We start from the raw sequence: 21,021 nt of genomic DNA, 5'->3' as shown, positions 1-21,021 counted from the left end.
ACGTTTCGCTCTCTTCCCTCTGCCTTTTAAACGTACACTGAACATTTTAAATCAATTTGGAGGTGGTTCGTTTGGTTCACACGAAGCCGCCCTTGAAGGTGATCGAAACTGGACGCATGCTTTGTCTCATAGTGTCGTTTTATATTGTATTCTTTTGATACTGACACTGACTCACGACAAATTAAACACATTGGCTTATCGTCGATCGGCACAAAAAAGTACAAATTGGTCCACTTTTCATTAAAAACCAGACAAGAATCACTTGATTTACGCTTTTTTAATCGTAGACGCCATAGTGATGGAAGGTGAACCCAAAAAATGATCCCAAATGGCCGTGTAAAGTTTATTATCCACTGAATATGTATCACACTAATGAAAAAAAGTCTGACAATATAAAACCACAATAGGCTATGGCTGACACGACGAACCTGCGTGCGCTTATACACGAATGTTACACTGTTCACGACTGACTGACTGACTGACTGACTGTGGATGAGATCCTCTTGTATTTATACGAAAATAACGAAGTATCGAGAACCTTTGAGATGTATCTGGAAGGCACTAGACAGCACACTCTAACGAACTACTGCTTCAGCCATCTACCTGTGACGTTAGTACTAGTACTTAAGTACCACTTGGCGCTGGTAGATGGCTGAAGAAGCATGTCTATTTAATATTTATTTTTATATTTATATTTATTTTATTTAATATTTATATTTATTTTATGCAAAGTATCAAATGCACAGAGTCCCTTGTGAATCTGGAAAGCATCTTACAATTCTGAATACCGCAGTATAACTTAGTGGCCCGCGGGCTTCATTGAAATTATTTTTTATTTAATCGCGTTTTAATGCTAAGTAGTTATTTTTTCAAAATGGCCGGCGAGCCACAGCAAAGAGCTCAGCGGGCCATGCGTTGAAGACCCCTGCTCTATGCCATCACAGTTGAAATATATTCATTCACTTGGTAACCTCTTCTTAATTTTGATTTTTTAAATTCTCTGTTCACAATCCGACCAATGAAATACGCTGCATTATATTATATATTATAATCAATGCATTTACATCTAGGCGTATACTAGCATAATTTGCAATGATTTGCAAATTATGCTAGTTTAGATATGTATATTTTCTTTTAAAGTGTGTAATTTGTGAAGTTTAATTATTCAGTTAATTTATTCGATAACTACAAATATATTATAATTTACTTAAATTATTATAAATATATAACAAATGTTAAAATTATAAAATTTACTTTCTATAAATTAATTTGGAATTTATTGATTTAAAAATTTAAATCTAAACAACTTCTATTATTATTATTATTTTTTTCATTAAAAAAAAAACACAGAAATCTCTAGTCTTGTATAGAATAGTCCTGGTAGACTGGGTATATATCCAGTCCTGTTTGAATAAATTTTATAAATTTTGGATAAATTTAAATTTACAATTGATATATATGATTATAAATATGTTTTAATTTAGGTTAAACGGTTAAAAAAAGTTAAACACATTTTTCTTTCTTTCTTTCTTTTTTCTTTTTCGAATTTGAAAGTGGTATTCGCTGATAAACTGAATAGTAACACCAAGATGTTTTTCGCTACTGGTTTCTGTAAGGTTTTCAATAGAGCGCATATTTCATGCATTCTCTGTAAATCGGATTGAGTAATCTTGAGACAACGCACTTCAGAATTGTTCTTTATGCTACTATTTAGAATTTTTTTTTTTCAACCAAAATAAGGCTACACTTAGCCAACAGACTTCCCTCCTCCCTTTCTTGAGTAAGACCCAGAACCCAAGTCCCATAATTCTGTTCGTTAAGCGCTGATAGAAATATTAATGCATTGGAAACTTTTTGAAAGTGATGAAAAACCCCTCCTTATATTTCTTAATAAGAGAGAGAGAGAGAGAGAGAGAGAGAGAGAGAGAGAGAGAGAGAGAGAGAGAGAAAGCACGTGTAGATGATGTGAGTCGAAGAAAGGTCAGTGATTTGAGTTCCAAGCGGTACCTGAGTGTCTAAGTGAACCACCGTCCTAACCTGCTGAAATGAAAATTATCGGTCCTCGAGTAACGGGTTTAGCATGGCCTTGACCTTCCGATACGGGATGAACGACCTATGGGGAACGCGGAAGCTTACTGATTTGCGCGCGCAAACTCACACACGATCATAGTTATTTCAGGCTCTCCTCCCCTCTTCCTTTTGGGGAAAAATTACTGCTGTGTGTTCCTATTCCTTCTTACAGCGGTCTCGGTCAAGGCTGCTTTGAATCTGTCGGTGGTGGCTACGTCACCCAGGTGGTACAAGCCGGAGGAAGAAACCTGCTTGTTTTTCATCAGACCGGGTGGGGTCAGAAGTAGGTAACATCCGTATTGCCCACGGACAATAATGGGTTGGAATGACTGACAGGTCTAATACCTCCTGTTACCAGGGAAACATCCAATACATGTTTCGATCCGATGTAATATGAAAAGGTATTCGTTCTTGATGCATTCTTGGTGCATAAACGTCATTTCAGAGTGTTCAGAAACTCCACCTCCCCCTCATGGTCAACTTAAATAATAATGGCAAGCTAGCTAAGTCAGAAAAAATTTAGTCATCCAAAGGATCAACAGCTTGTGTGAAGCAGATATACAGAATTTCAGGTAAGCTAGAGTTCAAAGAAATAGAACTTTTGCTGATAGCGCTTGCCTATATTTCTCTTGATGATATTTATAATAAAGAATCATAATGTATGATTCACTGACGTTTCCAGTTAAGTTATCTAATAATGTATGTTATCTCATGATGTCATGAACAGCGTTGGATGATATATTTAATATAATATATTTTTTTAAATTATGAAAATGTAATTTTACTGTAATTTCACTTGTATTGATGAGAGAAATTTAAAGCCACGAAAAAAAAATCTAGGAATTTTTAAAATAGAAAATAATAAAATTAGGAGGGAGAGAGTTTGTCTATTTCCATTGTATACTGAATATGAAATATTACGTGTTAAATTGCGGAATTATATTCGGTAGAGAATGTGAAAAAAAGTGAATTACGCTTCAAAAACAATACTATTACTACTGCTACTACCTCAAAGGTAGTAGCAGTAGTAATTCTTCTTGTATAATAATAAAATCTTCACTGAAAATTATTCCCCAATATGGAAATCCGATCTAGTATGCTCACAAACGAACAGAGTTTTTATGCAATATGTAACTAAATAGTGTAAGATAATATTTTTTTTTATTCTTATTGTATTTGTCGATTATAAGTTAATAACTATTCATTTTAAATCAGTTGAAGTCTTATAAATATAAATAAGATGATATTGTGTGGGTAGAGTGTGCACCCACAATGAGCCCTGGAGTACATATCGATACCATTTTTGTAATATTCACATATAGGAAAATTAGTAAAAACAAACATTCCTGTAGTTTGCAATTAGATTAGCATATACCTATAGAAATTTAAATGAAAATTTTTGAGAGAATGCTATTTTTGTATTTATTTAAAACTAATTTAATAAAAAATTAAAATTTAAAATGTTTTTAAAATAATTTAATTAAAATAATAGCATCGAAAATATTTCAACGTTAGCCTCCCAGTGTAAAAACGTACTTTGCGTTATTTTTATTCAATTAGGAATTTTTTCCCTAAATAAACACGATTTTCAAAGAAACGAATTATTTTCACGCAGCCTGGGTCTTCTTACAATCAAATTAGAAGTCCTCACGCCAAAAATTTCGGACACGTTTGTCCAATTTTTATAATAAAGAATCAAACAGATATTTTTTATTATTTACAATTGATGCAAAATACCGATACGCAACTAATGATAACGATATCCAAACTTTTATATGGAATGCTTCCGTCGGTTTAGCCGGTTCTGAGGATGCCCTTTGTTGAAAGATTGGGATTCGAATCCTGTCTAGGATTAGGAAAACTTTTATCAGGATTTTTGAACTTAAGGTGAGTTAGCCGATCTCATATGTGGGATGGAAGTGACTTTTAACCCGGAAACTCGGCTTCATCCCGCAAAGAGGCCTGAAGGACAAACTCAACTGACAATCATAATACACTATGTCGATAGGATTAACCAACCAGTAAGTGCATTAATATATCTGTAAAGAAGCCAAATTATTTGGCCACGTCAGGCCATTGAACTTATCGTTTTCATTTCTTCTGCATTATCAAACATCATTATTTGCGGTTATCATTCGATAATCGCAGAAAATGATGTCTAATCAAATAATTAATTAATTTAATTAATTTCAGAAATTGTTTTTAGTATTAATAGTCACTTTTGGCGCTTTGCATACATAACGTATTTCATTATTGTCAAAGTTGTTTAATGCTGCATCATCTTTTTACAGTTTGTCCATAATTTCTCATTTCCCCAATATTACTGTCCTAAGCTCAAGATAGAACTGAATGGAGGACTTTGAGGGAGATTTTCCCTTCAGCAGTGGACAGAAAATGGCTGATGATGATAACTATCTTAAAAATTTCCCTCTTTTTCTTTCGTTAGCTTTGATCATTTCAGACGTAAAACCGTAAAATAATATATATCATATTATATATATATATATATAATATAATTTATTATATATAATAATAATATAATATATAATAATATATCTAGTATCAAGTTCTTCCAATGCTAATGGAAGAACTTGATACTAGAAGAACAGCTAATAGTATGCCATTAGCTGTTCTTCTAGTATCAAGACGAACTTCCTGAATTAAAGCAACAAGAAACATAAATAAAAGCAACAAAAACGGCAGATATTTAAATCGATCTTGTTTACATATTAATACAACATATTTTGATTTTCCAACCGCTGTTTCGATTCCTGTTAACTGTAACACAGTAAAGGTCTCTGGTCATTTAATATATATAAAATTTGGATTAATCATTACTATGTTAATAATTTAGGATAAATATATTGGAGGTAGTCAAGGAATGCGATATAAAGTCTCTAAACATAGAATTACGTACACCCCAAATTGATGATATCGTGGGTTGGAATTGTTGGGCTGCATGTCTTTCCTGGTGGATCGCCTTCCAGTTATATTGATCTTAGTTTCATTGATATCGTATCAGTGATGTATATTAGCAATGGATCATAAGAACATTTGCCGTTAACATAATAATAATAATAATAATAATAATAATAATAATAATAATAATAATAATAATAATAATAATAATAATAATAATAATAATAATAATAATAAATAAATAATTTTAGACCACCTCTGTGACCTAAAAGTTCAATCCATTCCTAATTTCCTCAAGCTTTTATTACTCAACCGATGTCACAACTTTTCAACGTGTTAACTTGAAAAAAACTCTAATATTTTTGATTTTTAGTTATTTATTTTAGTTTTGTTCAGCTTGGATTATTATTTATTCACGCAATCGGAACACAGCCAAAACAACAGATATTGATAAAAATTTGACAGTAGTGATACATTTCTGTTCAGATTATTTTCAAGAAACCAAGAATCGTTTCTCGAGTATAACACAGACCGTTCCAACTCATGACTTTTTTTTTTTTTTTCAAATTACATGTGCTTTTAAATCGTCGATGTTAGTTTTGTAAATAGTTAGTTTCTTTGAAATTGCGCCAAGTAATCTGAATGATCTAGATCCGTTTAAGCTACAACCGACCAATTTCGATTACAAATTCCGACTTTCCAAATATCATTAGGAAATGCATCACAATTATTATATGGATATATAAATGTTTGCTAATACCTACTGAGTAATGTGGCAAAAATTTATTTTTTTGCAGGCTATAAACACATTATCCGTAAACTTGCTTTTGCTTTCAATTTTGTTTTAACTAGCAGATATTTCATTTGGAGGTTCGTTCCCTTTACTATTATTGCGGTTCTTTTCCATGTTTTTGTTTGTTTCATGATGAGGGAGATGATTTTAGAAGAATGGAGTTTCCGTTTAGTTTCTCATACCAAGCATAAAGTATTTTATTTTATAAATAAAATTGCATAATTTGTAACTTTTACAATTTGTTACTGACGCTTTCGTGTCACTGTAGTTTGTGTGATGGTAGATGGTTCCTTATCCTCTCACCATTCAACTAATGGCAAGATTCCACAAGGTTCTGTTCAGTCCAATACAGTACACGGTACTAACGTATTGAAAACACATTGCACTTCTTCTTTTCATTTGATAAACCTTACGCTACACAAATCACTCCAACAGAACATCAACCTCCACTGCCCTCAATTCTGATCTCCAAGCCATCCTTCAGTGGGGTTCAGATAACCTCGTTTAGTTCTGCAACATGTCTATTTTATAAATATTTCCATGGCAAATGTTCATATGATATAGCATCAATAATTCCTCACTCAATACTAAGTCTGCTGGAACAGGTGCGGCTGCCGCCCACCGTCCCTTTGCAGTATACCTTGAAACACACAGTACAAGTTTATTTTCCTCCTCTTTCATCCCTGCTACTGCTGTATTGTGTAACAGTCTTCCCCCTTATGTGTTTTCTAAGGAATACATATACAGGCTTTTAAATCAAATGTAAACAAGTTTCTCCTTTTCCAATCCGCTACCCATACGCGGTACTAATAGTACTATGGGTTAATTAACCTATAGGTACTAACTATAGGTTAATTAACCATAGGTTAATTAACCTATGGTTAATCATAATAATTATTTATTATTATTATGATTAACCAACATAATAAATAAATAGCATGAAGTATCTATCCTAAATAGCGTGCTAATCGCTGAATCACTATACTAATAGCTTAAATATCAGAATTATCGGACAACGTTGCTAATGAAATGCCAGAACGCCACTCATATTTAGGGTGTGAACATAAACATGTTCATCATTAAAACAATGTTTTTATTTTATCATAACTCGTATTTAGTGCACATCACTTCGAAACCACAAATTGCCGGAAGCACGAGGAGCTACTCTAGTTCAGTCGACACTACCCTTTGACTGGGGAGACCTAGGTTCGAATCTCATCCAGGAAGCAAAAACTTTTGTAAGTTTGTTTTTTTTTCATCTAAAGGTAAGTTAGCTTGTCTCCATAGCATAGGCCTTTATTGTGGAATGAAAAATTTGGTTTATCATCTTGAAAACCGGCTAAACGCAGTACGTGATACCCGTCATTTCAATCATTTCCATCATTCAAGCTTCTTCACACCAGTTCCCCAAAATATAAAACTGTGAAGTTTCCATATACTGAGAATATTTATAAATATTTCTTCTTTCACTACGCGTTATTCCCGCTTCCTATGCAGGGTCCGCATAGGAAGCGGGAAGATCCTCAAATTCCTCACGTCTTCGATGGGAATCGAACCTGGGACACTCCTTCCCTAGGCATATGGTTGCAAAGCGCAAAGCCACTAGGCTAACCGCGCGGACATTTCAGTATAGAATCAATTTCTTAATTTTCACATTTTATGTGATTTATAATATAATTAATATTATAAATCATATAATAATAATTATATAAATCATATAATATAATAGTGTAACTTAGATGCGACTACTTGTTAGTATCATTCCAACCGACCTGTCGCCTAGTCTGCCGCTGGGGGATATATTTTTTTGGTTGTAGAAGCGTTTGTTCACGGGCCGGTTTGCCTGCTTGCGGGATGAAAAACGCCAGATAAACTGGCGGAAAAACCCTACTGCCCGCGCCCAAGATCGACTAACTTGGTTATGTCTAAGGAAGATCCTCAAATTCCTCACGTCTTTGACGGGAATCGAACCTGGGACACTCCTTCCTCAGGCATATGGTTGCAAAGCGCAAAGCCACTAGGCTAACCGCGCGGACATTTCAGTATAAAATCAATTTCTTAATTTTCACATTTTATGTGATTTATAATATAATTAATGTTAAATAAGAACTGGACGAAACTTCTAAACGTGTCAATCAAACAAATGCTCTATGTGTAAGTATATGTGTACATATAGATGTCAGTGTATGGTGCCTACATAGCCCAGTGGAAATGGCGTTTGCATCTAAAGCGTTAAGCCACTCGAAAAAAAAAAAAAAAGACCGATTGTCGTAGACTAGAACCGAATAGAGGAACTTTTTTCAAAACCTTGGGCAGGTTTCCATCTAGGATATATATATAGTTTTTTATTTGCTATATACTTACACGTTTTCGTTTCAAGGAAACTGAATTAAAACGAATCATCATAATTAAAATAGCGTCACTTGACCTAGCACACAATATATAGTAAATAGAAAACTTGGTAAAGAACTAAAGAAGGAAGAAAATCAGTCTCATTTATGGAAATGAATAATTGCATGTATAAATTTAAAACAGACTAGAAGATATATTGGCATTCATAATGATACTAATAGAAATGTGTGGTATTTATATTCAGGCTGTGCACTACTCATTTATATCAAAATGAAGTGATTTGAATGTAAGTTTTTAACTAATCACTATTTTTTGGTTTATGCACTCAACGTATCTATGTTTACTGAAGCTTGAAGCACACAAGTTTGCTGTTTCCAACAATCCATATTTTAGCCGATTGAAATGTATCTCATTTTTGATAACTCCACAAGAAGAACTGGTGGTCTTTTGACTGGTATGATCATGCATAAGGGAAATAGTTTAATTCTAAGTATGTGGTATGTAGTTCAGGTTAGATCACATCGATCTGACCTAAACGAAAGATTTCTTGGGCTTCTCTGAATTGCTGCTTATTAGGAAGATATTTGAACTCTTCAACTGATGACCCCTACAATTCTTTGAAGTTAGAAAATGTTCATCTCAGTACGTATTAATACACAGTAGAATGTACTAGGAACGAAAGTTTCATTTGAAAGTTTTATTGGGCTAAATTAGAGGATCGCCTTGAAGTTACTAAGTTCATATCCTTCAACATCTTTTTTATCATTTTAAGCTAATATTTTGTTAAACATAGGTTCATAAATATTGAGATCATTAGTGCAAGTCAAGCATATAATGTATTTCGAGAGAGCGCTTCATAAATTTGGAATATTACACTTATGTGATAAATTCCATAATAATAATAATAATAATAATAATAATAATAATAATAATAATAATAATAATAATAATGATTTACTAAAATAAAGAGCCAGAAGGCTTCAGTTCGGTGACAAAAGTATATAAATCCAGTGAATATTAAATCCAGCATTATTTCAAAGCCGAATGTAGAAACTATGAAAGTTTCGTACGAAATTTGACCAGAGAGCTTACGGGAACATACTCGCCGGAATTTACGAGCAGCCCAAGCACGGATTGTCTGGGGGCTAGGGCTATGCATAAATGCCGGCGATTATATGCTTTGAAATAATGCTGGATTTAATATCCACTTGATTTATATAATAATATTAATATTATGATGAGTTTTTGAGAACACAGTTGCAGCAGAAATTGGTTCTTGTTTTCTAACTCTTTAATTTTTTCTTGAATAAGATTTGTGTGTTTGAGGCTACAGTTCACCTCTTCAAGCTGCTCAACTTTGATTCGTTTTAAAACTTTCGTACATATTTTTCTTTTTAATATGATATTGAAAGTTATCGTGTTCAAAACTAGGTGATTACACCCGATTTCAGATTCTCTGTATACTCTTCTGTCCTCTCGCTGATTCAATCAGTATTTTATTCAGAAATAAGTGCAAAAACAACAAAAAAAAAATTAGACGGTTGAAATCACACTGAGTGAAACATTAAGAAACTGAATGGGTTACAATAGCAAACAAAACCAGGAACTGACAAATCAAAGGGGAAAAAAAACTGCAAAATATAGCCAATAAAGGACTGGATTTAAAAAAAAGTTAATAAACAATCATACAGAAAGAATTGGGGATAACAGATGGGAAAAGAAAAAAGTACGCAATTGGATACGAAAGTGAAAGAAAAGCGGAGGAAGAGAAAGGCGAAGATGGCGGAATGGTCTCGAAAACAGTGGCACTGCAAGCTATTGGGCTCAAATAGCGAGCGAGAAGAGGAAAACACAATAGTATTTATTTTTCAATAGTGAAAAATGGAATACATGAAAGTGAGGTATTTTTACCATCTTTAATGAATATTTGTAGGATACATTTCAATTAACGGACTCAACGTAAGTTCCTTGAAATTTCTGAGACTAGACTTCAAGGATTCTATCGTTTGTTATGGGTCAGCCGGCAACTTGCAGTTACAGTGCGTCCATATATGAATTTTACAATAAATGTAAGAATGTGAAGAAATAAACTTTTCAAAATAAGAATCCACAATATTTATATTGAATTTAAATTTACAAAATTTAAATTGAATCATCCAAAGCAGTGTATTTTCGCATTCTGGCTATTAATAACTAGAACCTGGAACTTTATTTCCAAAAATGAGATGCTTCTCGCAATAACATCATCTACCCTATTTACACAAGTGACGGCCAGTAATATATCAAAAGGAATGAGCATACGATGTTAAAAATCTTGAAGCGGTTTCAAGTCATAAGTGACTTGAAGTTTCTTCCCAAGCTTCAAAAGCTAATATGTTGGAAATACCATCACCTGAGTAAACCATTCCGAATAAAACTTAACCACTGATAAATGTATTTTGCTCGGTAAGAGCGTTGAAGTGATAGTTTTTTCTTATATAAGAATAGTTGGGCCAAATAAAATCCGCAAATCACGAGAGTCCGCAGGTTTGTGCAGTGGTCTTTTCTGCCATCTTTATTTTATTTATTTACAACAACGTCTCTCATTACCAGTCGAAACACCACCAAATGTTTAGTAGAAAACTTCCAAGAATTTCTGGCAATCTTTATAGATGGAATTTATTTTATTATCGTTCCAGTATTATTATTTGAGACTAGTTTTAATGGGATTACCTAACTGCAGAAAAAGCTGAAAAAAGGTGGTAAATTGTCATGAGTATGAACAACTCATGTCAAATTGAGTTGACATTTGTTACCTTCTTGATATTTATTTTTTATGTTCTTACCAAAGTCATTTCTTTACTTTCTTAAATTTTTCTCTGTATTATCTCACAACACAAGCAGATTTACTTACTTTCCAGGAATTTTCGATATGCTTTCTTCTTCTTTTCCTTGATTGCGTCTTTAACTTCTTGAGTACACCATGGAGTTAGGATTTTTCTATTCTTCTAGACAACTTCACCGCATTAGCTAGTGTTTTCTTCAAGGGTCAGCTACTGAATTTCCAAGGTTTGGTTCTTGTTTTCTAACTCTTTAATTTTTTCTTGAATAATATTTGTGTGTTTGAGGCTACAGTTCACCTCTTCAAGCTGCTCAACTTTGATTCGTTTTAAAACTTTCGTACATATTTTTCTTTTTAATATGATATTGAAAGTTATCGTGTTCAAAACTAGGTGATTACACCCGATTTCAGATTCTCTGTATACTCTTCTGTCCTCTCGCTGATTCAATCAGTATTTTATTTAAAGTCTGCCAGAAAGTCTCCAAGGTGCGATTATTGTTTTTAAACTCCTTAATTTTTCCCTCCCGGTAATATTTGTATGCTTGGGTTTGCAATTAGCTTTCGAAAGTTACTCAACGTTGATTTTTAAAATACTTAATATGCTATATTAAGTATATTTAATATACCTAAATATCCAAATAAGTGACTGGATAGAGCAAAAACGATGGTCCTGTCTATGTCCTTCCTGATGTGCGGCTGCCGTAATGGCAGTGGTTCACATTTATAAACTAAAAATCATTATCAGCATTTTGAGTATCTCAAATGTTTATAAAAAATGAAAGACGATACTTGTTATTTTCTAATATTTAGGCAGACACGAAACTCATTAACTGTTAAAGTGTCAAAGGATGAGACACAGAAACTAATAGTGAAAAACAGAAAAGGAAATAGAACGTCGAGCCAGCATTTTCACAAACAGTAACCATAAGACAGTGCTCGACCATCCGTAGCTCAGTCGGTATAGATGAAGGCCTTTGGTCGGAAAGACCTGGGTTCGATTCCCGTCTAGGACGTGAGGAACCTTTATCTGGTCTCTTTCGACTAAAAGTGAGTTAGCCGGTCTCATATGGAGGTAAAGTGTTTTTTTCACCCGGAAACTCGGGTTTTTCGTCCTTCAGAACAAGCAAACCGGTCCTGTGGGCTAACAAAGCAAGGTATTGTACTGTATTTTAATCAGCAGCGCCAGACTGATTGACAGAGTAGAGAGCATTTTCTCCATCCAATCAACAAGTTTTGAATTCAAATTGTGGAATCAATGACTTGTATATATATATATATATATATATCATTATTATCAACGAAACTAACGTTGACAAAAATGATATATATATATATATATATATCATTATAATGTTAAAGATACCAAGCTATTTTAAACCTGGTTTTACTCCATTTCCCAAGTAAGCAAACAGACAAATAAGTCAAGTTTGTGCCTGCACGTAATGCAAGTCTAGCTGACCCTGCAGGTAGTGCAAGACCAAGGTAACTCATGGTAAAAGTAGAATAAGCTCTGATCACTAATCTTAATATTTACCCATAATACAAAGCACATCTCCTGGAGGAGATGTATGATGCTTTGTATTAAAGGCACTTTACATTATGGGTAAATATTAAGATTAGTGATCAGAGCTTATTCTACTTTTACTATGAGTTACCTTGGACTTGCATTACGTGCAGGCGCAAACTTGACTTATTTGTCTGTTTGCTTACTTGGGAAATGGAGTAAAACCAGGTTTAAAATAGCTTGGTATCTTTAACATTTATTATACCCAAGGTAAAATACTTTCTACATCATTATAATGATATATATATCATTATAGTCAACGAAACTAACGTTGACAAAAATCTGTTGTAAAAGCTATTTTAATTGCTCATTGATCCTTTTGAACTGGAATTTGTTCTAAAACTTAGCGGACTACCCAGAATTGGTTTCAAAATCGTTTCACGGTGTGCATAGAATATGAATTTTGTGTGTGTGTGTGTGCTATTTTGAAAACAGAAAACTCTTTTCTAGCGAAAATAACACGATAGACATATCCTTCGGGCCAATGTCGCTTAATCGAAATAATTTTTGTTATCTTGAGCACTTAAAATTATATAAATGATTCATTCTTAATGTATTTTAATTGTTCTTTTAAGCGAAAATGTGACTTTCGACTTTTTGAAAGTTTTATAACAAAATCTCATTTTTTGTTCTGCATTTTAAATGATGTAAAATAAGAAACAAAGTGATTAACGACCGGAATACTTTAAAAGTCAAATGCATATTTACATAGCTACCTTTTATTTTGTTTTTTTTTTCAACTTTGATGGAACTTCGAAATTAGGATAAAAGAAATTTATATGGGAGACGTGGCATACTCGAAAGATGTCGATAACCTCAAGTCAGTTTTACCTGCTTGGTCACCATTAACTCGAAAGGTACACAGAATAGGTCTCTTTGTACAGACGCTGTGTCATCGCTAACCGGAACTCAGCGAACTACCTTTCATGACGAATGATTATAAGGGGTGATTTCATCATCCGGGTCAATACGGGAAAAAAAAATAGCGCTATGGAAAAATTTGAGACGTGAAAAACAATATAAATTATTTTAAGACTAGCCAAATCAAGTATTATATTTATAATAGAAAAATGTCGTAATATCTATCCTAACAAAATGTTCTAAAATCATTTTTAAAATAACTGTAATTATACTGCGCATATTTAATAAGACACGTTTTTTTGCAGTTCTGGCTTCTTATATTTCATCTCTACAACTGCTTTAAATTAATAAATTTAAATTTTTCTAATTAATAAAGAAAAGAGCTTCGAACTTGCAAATAAACCTTATTACAAGGAAGGATAATAAATATTTATTCTCCTCACTTTTAGTAAGTGGTTGCTATTTTACATTAGTCAAGTATCTATGCATAAGTTTTTTTTGTCATTTCTTGTAAAAGCGTGAATTAGTATCTATTTACTTGGATAACTATATCCTGATTGAGTACATCCAGAAAGAATTTAAACACAGTTTCTACCAGTGAAGACACATAAACCCTAGGAGAATGTGGAAATTTGGTTTTCCGTTCTTCCTTCTCTATATTCATGCGGAATCTTTTCAGTTTATATTAGGGAAAAGGGCCCTCTCTCCACTCTATATCCAAATCTCTATATCACTAATCTAAATATTTTAAATTTTAAATTATTTTTTCCAGCAAATCCAATTTTAAAAGAATCACAAAGTACGAATCGTTAGAAAATACACTCGTGCCTTTCTAGAAATCGGTTGATTAGACTAGGAATAAAACTCTATTGATTTTTACTTTTGGAATGAAGCAATTACAAGCATCTGTTATTACTTGTATTATGCTTAAACCAGAAGCACAGTGCTGGCCTCAAAGTTTCTCATGCACAAATAAAACACAAATCATGCAAATAACCAACCTGTATTATATTATCTGCTTTGAAGATAGCATAAATGTAATCTGCAAAAGTGGGAATTAAAAAAAAAAAAACTTATGAAACATCTGTCATTTGGGAGGGTTTTTAATTTTAATTTTACTATTACGGGATCCGATAGAGTTCATATTATTTCCAGATACAAATGCAATAAAAGTTTAAATATGAATGCATGTCTAGAGTTGTTCTAATATAATTTAACATCTTGTTTTGCACATGAAGGGTCAGTTTAATAGCCAAAACGGAATTTTCAGGAAATTACTGATGAAATATGATATTATTTGAGTATTAAAATAAAGCATATTCCACCAAATTTAAATATTTCGGCGATATTTACTTCTTCTTCAGAAATAAAGATGAAAGCATTCATGTCGATTTCAAAAATCTTGATTATATGCAAAGCGCTACTTGCATTTAATTTTTCAGCTCTCCTCATACTGTTTGTAACAATGGTGAATCAAGGAAGAGCAATTACCTCCATAGAAATCACCTAATATTTTTTTTTCCAAAAGAAAAATCGTTCTTACATTTTTATAGTTTAAATAAGGCATTTGAAAGTTCAGTGGAATTAAATTTCTCTACATTAGAGTAACTGAAATCCTGGCTATAATCTAAAGTGAACAAGATGTTTGGATACCGCGGATGATTTTTTTTTTTTTTTTTTTTTTTGAAGTTAACCAAATCGTTGGCTCTTCTCATTCTGATCCTGACATACTGATGGATTTCCTATGTTAGTATCTCAGTATTTATGTCAGCAGAATGAAAAGAATACCCAGTGATGTGTGATATCGAATAATCCGGTAAGACATATTGAAATTAAAGCGTCTGGAGATTCCAGGATAATTGCCACTTCACTATCTCGTCTGGGCACTGAAGTTAAATGGAGGCAAAAATTAAGTGCTTTATTATCATAGTTTATTGGAAATAAACAAACAAACATAATTTGCTCGTTAGGAACATTGATCAGTTTCATGTACGGTATAAGGTAGCCATAAAACAAGACAATTTCTTTTCATAAATCCAGAGTTAGCTTGACCGGAATGTGTTTTCCTTTGTTCCCATATTTATTACTTAATGTCGAAACCTCTAGAAATTTCAAGAAAAGGCACTTGATGGAATGAAAAGTTGAAGTTTTTAGTGCATAAAAAAAGCACATATAAACATACATAATGGAGCATTCAGTCCTTATCATCTGATTTAGCTCTCCAACGTTAGCTGAATGGACTAGAATGAAAACAGTCAAGTACACTCTGCGTATGAAATTATTATAAATTGGTTCCATTCAAAATTCGAATTACTTCCACTTTTTTTTTTTTCCCCGGGATTTAAGTTTTCTAGATACTAATTCGCGAGGCGAGCTTTTACACATCAGTAGCTCATGGAAAGTGTAGTGATTCCACGTGTTACCGGGATTTTTTATAGATACGTAACGCAAGGTATTATGCACTTCGTTTCAGGGGTAAAATCCAAATTGCCTAAAATAATGTCAGGAAACAGATAGTTGAGTGATAGATTCTTGTGATGAATTCTATATAGTCGTCTTTCTATATAGTCATTTTTCCTCTTCCCGTGATTTATCCATTCCAGTTACGAACAACAAAGAAGAATTGCACTGGAAGATTTTCTTTGCTGTGTGTAACTATTTCCTTTGCTGTGTACTTTCTTCAGGCTCTACCAGAAAATTAGGACGTCTTGAAATATCACATCAACCCTGAGGTAGGCTCAATCTGGATGATGTATGAAGGTATTTGAATATTGACCTGACACGTCAGTGAAGACGGTGGAGAATTTAAATGAAAGGGTAAATGAAAAGTAAATAGCTTATGGAATGCTCCAGTAATCAAATAATAAATGTGTAACTCAATGTTAATACGTAGTCGCTAGTCATATTCAAAGGATATGAAATGACTATGATGTTCATACTTGGAAAAAACTCCACTTGTTTCGAACATCGAAGTTTCAATTAGAAACTCTATAATTAACCATAAATCTAGTCTACTTCTAAGTAGATGATTTAAATAAAAACATTTATTTATTTATATATTTTGGTATCAAGAGATTTTACAAAATCTCTTGATACCGAAGCTGTGAAAACCAATGCGTTGTGCAGGGGAGGTTTAGCGACTTCAAAGTAGATACTCAGGCACAGATTCCTGCCGTTTTGGGAACATAACTGAAAAAAAAACAAAGAAAAAAAAAGATGAGATCACTAAGCGCTTCCTTATAACATTTTGCCTTAATTTTATCAAGACCATCATTTTATTATTCCTCTTTCCCTTAGTGTGATATCACACGAAGCTGCATGTGGTAAATATGGGCAATATTACTACTTTTAGCCAGAAGTTACGGCACATATTATTATTATACGGACACCTCCATGGAGGCAAAAAAATAGATGCGGAAGATCCAAACTATTCACACAATATTACATCTCTCCTTAAACTCATTTCCAGACGAAGCACTCACAACTGACTCTGGTAACGCATTCCACTCGTTCACCACTCTCCAAGTAAAAATCTAGTTCCCTACACCCTAGTTATCCACACTCTTACTTAGTCTCCAGGGATGACCTCTAGTTCCGCCACCTCTAACTAATTGCTGAAATATTTCCCTGCATTAACCAACTCTCTTTTCCGTCTATTAACCAACTTTTGCAACCCACAAGCCCTCAATCTACCATCATTATCATCATAGGGCAATCCATAGACACTCACCAACTTGATCACTCGCCTCTGCATTTTTTCTGCCACTTTCTCATCCCCAAGAAATCCAGGTGACCGGACCTGAGTACAGTAATCCAGAGGCGGACGTATCAAGGCCTTATTAAAGAAAAATGAGAGCTTCTTATCTTTGTATGCTAGTATGTTCTTCAATAATCAAGTAATCCTATGAGCGACCTTGGACACCGTAGTAATATGCCCTCGGAATTTCACCTATTTAAACACCCACAACATTTCCAAGTCCCTTGCTTCATCAATTTCCGGGAGTACAGTTCCATCAGTGTGGTACACAGCTCATAACCTTGTAGTCCCAAAAATGATTCACTCTACACTTTTTCTATATTAAACTGAGATCCATTATCTTTTGCCCATACTGTCAGCTTATTTATTGTATAAAAAAATGGTATTGTGGTACAGTTTCTAAAGAATATCTCTTTTATAAAATTTAAATTAAATAATTTACTGTAGATATGAACAACAAAAAACGGCATTTTTCAAGTTACACACTTAATTTACATATTAACTAAACAGAAAATATTTAAAACTTAGCAATTTCTCAAAATAAATTTTGGCATAAGATTAACTGTGCAATAGGAAAAAAATTAGCAAAACTCTAAAAAAAAAGGATATCTGAAATAATAGCCTATAAGAATTTTTAAAGATTTACAGATTTCAAATAGTCATAAAATTCATAAGTTTTACTTATAAATTAAAATTACTCATTACCTTGAAAATACGAATTATAATCACGGAGCATCACTATGATCACTTATTTAATTTTTAAAGCTAATAGTTTGAGAACTGAAGGAAATGGAATGAAGTTTTGGTTCTTTACGAACATGTGTATCATCTCTTAGTATAATCACCATTGTTTCTTTCTTTTTTCAAATAAGTTTAAGTAAGTTTGGTGTTGTCTCTAAAATCAAAGTCATAGACTGTAATGTTATTATTATTATTATTATTATTATTATTATTATTATTATTATTATTATTATTATTATTATTATTAAGAGAAACCTCCAGGGAGTTAGTGACTCATCAAGGGAGGTCATATACTACACACACACTAGCTATCATACTTGTTCTTGAATCCATTCACACTGCTTGCACGCACAACATCCAATGGCAATCCATTCCATATTTAAATTAAATTCACAAATTATCATTTATTATACATAGTGCTTCCTCTGGGTTAGCTTTCTTCATAGTCGCAATCTAACTGAATATTGAATACAAAGAGCTGCTTTCCTAAATGGAAATGGATGCTTCGCGCAGTGGGTCCAGCTCTAGCAGTAGATCTTGAGAGGATTTCAGACGGATACCGAAAATATTTAAGAATAACATATGGACATGACGAAATAAATAAAAAAAAAGATGCACTTAAGTAGCAACTAATATTATAATTTTATTAAGAGAAGGGAAAAAAAAAAGTCTCTTAGCCCATTATCAAATCAAGCAATCAGACAAATGCTAAATTAACCGTTGACCTTCTGTAAATATGGGCTACAACAATTCTAACTTAAATACAATTCAACGTTCCAAATGAACCAATGGTTAATTGGTTCATAACCTCCCCTTAAAATTACAACTGGCTTCTCATTTCATTAATGCAAATATTAATTAATTCGTATATTAATTAATTAAACTACTGTATTTAAATATATATTAAGATTGACAATTATTATTAAAATTTAAATCTTGGTTATTATTGAGAACTTCGTGTTATTGAAAGTAACGAAAGTCGTATCGCGTTATCCATATGCGAATATCTCGTGGCTTCAGCACTAAGACGTCTATGATCTGACCAGAAAATACGTGTACATTCATTATTTCATTCATTCATTCAGCAATTTTACTTTTAGTATGTCAAACTTTCAGGTTTGATACTAAATTGTAGCATATAGTTTTTTTATCGTTATGTGTAATTTAGGAAATAAATATAAATTTGAATACTGTTTAGAGTTTTTTATAAATTTTCTTGTCTTTGCTACTTTAAAAGGATACTAAGAAATATATATACTTATGTTTTAATTTTCAAGGTTTATAATATTGGTGGGTCGTTAGTTGTTGTTTTTTTCCTATTATTGTATTTTGTAGTTTAGGTGGACCATATAATTAATTAAAATGGCTCTTCAGTTATGATTTTATAATTAGTGATATGACTGACATCTTTACGATGCAGTTGGAATACCGACAGAAGCTCCTTGCTTGGACAGACATTGGGTTGAACTTCATCAAAGACGCGAGGAATTTACTATGTCCATTCAATCGAGGATGAGTTATTCGATTTTAGATGGTGATCGCAGACTCATTCTTTTTTCGGAGATGCTCTCTCTCTGCAAACGATAAACTGACCTGAGATAAGTGACAGAGAGCTGATGATTCATAGGTGCTCGATGGCAATTGTAAACAATCAACACAACCTAAATGCTGTGATCCCAGAATTGCTTTTCACTTAACAAATGCATAAACAGCAGCCTTAATACCACTGTAAATGGTTAGTAATAAGATACTCAGTAAAGAATTTGTACATATAAAAACATTCAATTCGGCAAAGAACTCTTTTGAAAGTGTTACGGAAAGAAGTGAAAGAATTCCATTTACGAGGGTGGTCTGAAAAGTTCTCGGCCTAACAATGAAAAAACGAATTTAAAGTTTCAAAATTATTTTTATTTTTCAACATAATCTCCCTTAATACTAATACATTTAATTCCACTGGTACTCCAGCGCTATTATCCCGTCCCTGTAGTGGTTCTCAGATATTTGTACAATACTCTCTACAGCTGCAATCACCTCTTGATTCGAAGAAAAACGTTGACCAGCGAGGAAGAGTTTTAGTTTTGGGAAAAGATAGAAGTCAGAGGAAGCTAAATCTGGGGATTAGGGTGAATGTTCCAACAATTCATAGTGCAGATCCCTTAATTTTCCCATTACCAAAACACCTTTGTGGGTAGGTGGATTGTCCTGATGAAAGATGATTTTTTTCTTCTGCAAACCGGCTTTTTTCTCACGAATTTTTTCGTCTAGTCTTGTTAAAAGATCGGAATAATATTTCCCGGTTATTGTTTTACCCTTTCAAGATATTTAATAAACAAAATGCCTTTAGCATCCCAAAACACCGATGCCATGCTGATGGAACCGACTTTGTCTTCTTTAGCGCTGAACAACCGGCTTCTGTCCACTGTTTTGACTGCTGTTTGGATTCTGGTGTGTAATGGTGAATCCAAGTCTCATCCACAGTAATAAATCGACGCACAAAATCAGTTTTATTCTTGGTAAAACGCTCCAAGCACTGTTCAGAGATTTTCATGCAAGTGAGTTTTTGATCTGCTGTGAGCAAGCGCGGCACCCATCTTGTGCAAAGCTTTTTCATTTACAATTCTTCATGCAAAATATATCCTACACGTTCTTTTGAAATGCCTAGTCTGCAATTTCACGCATTTTGACTCGCCGGTCATCCAGTACCATATCGTGCATTTGATCAATGATTTCTGTTGTTGTTACACTTTTTGGACGTCCTTCACGTGGATCATCTTCAAGGCTGGTACGACCACGTTTCAATTCGGCAGCCCATTTCTTAATTGTCAAAAATGAAGGAGAAGAGTGCCCATAAACTTTTCTGAACTTTGAATGAATTTCTTTTGGCATTAAACCTTCTTTTACAAAGAATTTTATAATTGCACGGTAGTCAATTTTATTAATTTTTCTAGGGATACAGACAATACTTTTGCTTCAGACAGCTGTATAAAACAAGCTACTTGGTAGAATGACCTGCAATTTCACATGGATGCTCATAACAGATGTACCAACTTAGAAAAAAAAAAAATTATGCCGATAATATTGCCATCTATGGTCGAGGCCGAGAACGTTTCAGACCACCCTCGTACGTATTGTAACTGTGACAT

The 21,021-nt window shown here is 33.2% G+C and overlaps 1 protein-coding gene across 1 annotated transcript in view; it reads left to right on the top strand.

The window, feature by feature from the left end:
* Positions 1-2,511: 2,511 nt before the first annotated feature.
* The window catches only part of LOC150099663 (uncharacterized), a 36,313-nt gene continuing 17,803 nt past the window's right edge, over positions 2,512-21,021 (top strand). The window contains exon 1 of the mRNA XM_090403474.1: positions 2,512-2,642. The gene's annotated coding sequence lies outside the window, so the exon portion shown is untranslated. The remainder of the gene's footprint in view (positions 2,643-21,021) is intronic.

This window comes from Typopeltis vanoorti, chromosome 14 (assembly GCF_054136105.1).
Source record: "Typopeltis vanoorti isolate ZY-2024b chromosome 14, IOZ_Tvanoo_1.0, whole genome shotgun sequence".
Taxonomy (NCBI): Eukaryota; Metazoa; Arthropoda; class Arachnida; order Uropygi; family Thelyphonidae; genus Typopeltis; species Typopeltis vanoorti.
Note: the sequence above shows the minus strand (reverse complement) of the source record. Positions and strands in the feature narration are given on the sequence as shown.